Raw genomic sequence first — 4,312 nt, forward strand, 5'->3', positions numbered from 1 at the left:
ATTTTAACACTGAATGGAACAAGTATATTCAAAAATCCTTACTCAAATAGATTTAATCATTTTAATTAATTAATTAGCTTATTTTATTTGTACTTATTACATTTCTCAATCGGCTTAAATCAATAAAATGACAAATGTTGCAATATCATTGGCATTTATTGTCCTATTTAACGAATCTTTCCTTCTGGATATCCTTTTTTGTATGTTTTTAATAGCGAAATGACACATAAAGTGAAATAAGCTCTGCAACTAACGCCTCTAAGATTGCTCTGTAAATTTATTATCACTTTCTGACACTTTTCCATCATGTTTTTTGCTTTGCACTTTATCTTCCTTATTGTCGTTTTGCCGAATACGCCATCATTGTATAGCTATCCAAGCCATTAATGCATTGAACTGAAAGCGCCTAAAACGCCTAAAGAGCATAAAAATTAATATGGCCGCCATTTTGCTGGCTTTGATTTGTGACAGATTTCAGCAATGACAATGGCATCCTTCGGAATTGTTCAATTATTTGAACTTTCTTATAACTCATTCTATTCCAGCACAATTGCTCCAGTGCCGAAGCGCGCTGGTAAGCGAATGGTATTTCATTAAAAGTAACATAAAAATTGTTGACAAAATTAAACATAAAATTCAATCCAAGTAAAGCAAAATTAATTAATTTCTGATTGATTTGATTAAAATAATAGCTTAAAGATATTTTTTTTAATGAAAACATTAATAATCTCTGTAATTAGGATTCTGATACTATTATTTATATTATTTTTGAAAATATTCCAATTAAATCATAATACAACAACATGTAATATCACGACATACCAGAAGACTCTTTCTTATTAAATAAAAAAACGGCAATAAATTGCTTTTTTTTTTGATGAATTGAAATGAAATTAATTAATTTCAAATTAAAATATATATATTTTTTTAAGTAAAATATAAATACTTTTTTATTTATTGAAAACTGTTGGAAATTTAAACGCTTTAATTGCAATCAAATTTTAATTTATCCGTTTAAAGTATCCTTTATGAAGCTTTTTTGCTGTGTGATTTCCCCAAATAATTTCCGTTCCACTCACTTCGTAGTGCTCTTCAAAAGTTTAGCTAAAAAGTTGCCCTCAGGAACATTTTTAAACTCATTAACAATTTTACGCAGCCAACACGCAACTTAAAGGGAACAACGGAAGGCAGCAAATTGTGCGATAAAAAGGAAATAAGCTAAAGAAGGAGAAAAATAAACAATGCCGATAAGGTATGAAAAATATTTAAAGGACCTTTATTTTCACTGTGTATGTGTTAAGAATTTTTCAACACAAAAGAATGTTCGAAATTATAAGATCGCCGCAGGACCTCATAAATTCTTTACTCCAAAGGTAACAGGAATATTTAATTTATATTAGATAAATTTATCAACAAATTTGTTTTTGTTTTTATTTTTGTAAGTTTTTAATGTAATTTGATGATAAATTTGTCGATATAATTTACATTTTATCGCATATCTAACCATCTTAGGAGTCAGAGACTAAATAGACAAACAAAAGTTAAATTTTACGATTTTTAATGTACGCAAGTAAAGCATGGTTCTGAAAAAAAAAAAAAACTAAATTAGCAAATTGAATGCATTCGGAAGAAAAGTGTTAAGAGGAATGGTCTGGTCATTGGAGACACTCATACAAAAACAAGTCATCTAAGCTTGTATGAGAAACCGGAAATTGACTCTACAATAACAATCAAAAGATTGAGGTTCAACGGATAGACAACTGAGTACGTAATTACTACTCAAGATGAAATTTGTTCTTTGCAATGAGCTATAAAAAGCGGAGCGACTGAGAAAAATGGATTCTTCTTCTTGGATGTACCGACCCTGATGTTGCAGACAATAAAGTGAGAAATTATTGAACTGTTGCAAAAAAATACGGATAAATAGAGTCAAATCTTTCTGCAAGCGAATACCGAATATAGACTGTATAGTGATGATATATATTATACATAAATGAATTTATCAGTTACCAGCATTTATAAAAAGAAACCTTAATCGGAAAAATAAATTTAGTTGAGTTAAAGAAACTTAAACCGAAGTATGGATTTTTACATCATGTAAATGGGTTGTTGATAGGCACAAGGTATCTATCAAGTATCCAAAAATTTTATCTAAAATTGAAAAGGAAAAATTTAAAATTCATTAATAATATTACCAATGTAATTGCAATAACAAGTCATTGTATGATAAAGTGACAGTTGAACAGATAATCCCTATTATAATTTTTTGTTAAAGCTATAATATCGAGAACAGTGGCAGATTTGTTTTTACATTTCCAAACAAGAAATGAACTATTTTGGGTTTTATTGAGTAATACTAGTTATTGTTATTTGCCTTTCCCTGCGAAATTTATTTGTATCACACTTGATAATAGAAGTTGTCAATTGGACTTATTGATATTTGTATTAACACTCAGCATTTCCACTTAACCTATTAATAAACTTCCTCAAGGAAATAGCTAAAACTAAACGTAGCTAAAACGTATTAATAGTGAATGCAAATATGGGTAGCATTATGTATTTTATGTGCAATAATAATTAAGTCTAACCTAACATTTTTCCACTTCTACAGATGATGCATTCTGCATGGCATATAGATCTTGATCTATGTAAAAGCATTCTATGCGGTTTTATAACACATAGGTTTGATCTAAGCGAATGCATAAAAAATTGTTTCGGAATTTCTCCCGCTAAACGTTGGGTGAAATATAATTTAAATTTTAAAAAAAAATTTAAATATAAATTTTTATTTTAATTTTAATTATTAAAAAACAGAAACGTAAAGTAGAATTAGCTATTTCTTTCATTTAAACAAAGTAGTTGGATTATTTTTCGACTCACATTTACTGAAAACTCATATTGCCTATAGAAAGACAAAAAACTAGAAACATATGGCAACTATAATTATAGAATTTCCAATTTCTTTCTTTTAAAAATTTTATCTAATCGTTTTTATTTAGTTCCATTTGAAAACAAATTTCGTTAGATAATAATAGGGAAACTGAAGATGAATAAATGTACTTTTCGATTTTCGGAAAATATGAAAATCGAGTATTCTCTTCTTTTTTCTCTTATTTTTTGTGATACATCTCTATTTGATCAGTCAATTAGAAATTAGGTCCAGAATATAATATTAAGGGCATTTGATTCCATTCTGCATAAGTTTTTACTAAAAGTATTAATAACACTAATAATTATTACCAGGGATTCATTTCAGAAACATTAATTGACTTGAAAAATGATAAAAGCATCAGTAAAGCTAGCAGTAATCTGGTGTCTTTATACTCTGCTTAAAACCAATTTTATAAGCTATTTGATAGTTTATTTTATATCTACTTTACAAATATATAATACGCATCTTCAAATTTAAGAAATATATTCAGGTTTTTATGAATATATATAATCACGTCACTATCATGGTTTAGATGGGCTCCAGTGTTCCCACTTATGGACCAAATATTCCTTTGAGGTATACTTAAGTATGTGTATAAATATATCCACTTAAAGACATTTATTAGACTTAAAAATTATATATATTTTTTTAAAATTTTTTTACCCATTTGATATAATTTCAGAAATCCACAAGGGATTACTTGCCTGTCTGTCAAGAGAAAATTTATTTTTTTAATTATATAATTACTGACTTATATGCATTTGACAGTTGCAATTAAATTAAATTTAAAAATAAAAGAATTAAAAAGTAAAAAAGTTTTATTCCCTATTCAATATAACATTGTTATTTCTTGTCCATTAGAAAATGTTGCTAATACTTCCAAAGACAATTTGAGTAGAGGGAATACATTTCAGAGTTGATAAATAATTAATTCAAGTTTATGTGAAAACTTTAGAAAATAACTTTGCAGACACATTATTCCACAAAGAGTGCATAAATTAGAATTTTATACTACATCAGGAACAACACTACGAGGATATGGAATGGGTACACACAATTGCCTGAATTGAGCCAATGGACGAGAACTATTTAATCTGTTTTAATTGAGTTGGTTCGCATATGTAAATTAAAATGCATTTTACAGCTGATAATTGGATTGATAGTTTTTATTAGAACATTATTATCAGAAAAATAATCTTGTATTTACTTAAAACACTCAAAAAAGACAAACAATTTTAATTTAATAATGATAAAAATATTACTTTTCTATTTTTCGTAATTAAGTCTATTAAGTCGGTTTAATAATATTTATATATAATTCTTTTGTACACTTTTCTAAGTAGACAAAAGCTTAGACATCATTCATTGATTTCTTAAAAA

The sequence above is a fragment of the Teleopsis dalmanni genome, chromosome 2 (assembly GCF_002237135.1).
Source record: "Teleopsis dalmanni isolate 2A chromosome 2, ASM223713v2, whole genome shotgun sequence".
NCBI classification, from domain to species: Eukaryota; Metazoa; Arthropoda; class Insecta; order Diptera; family Diopsidae; genus Teleopsis; species Teleopsis dalmanni.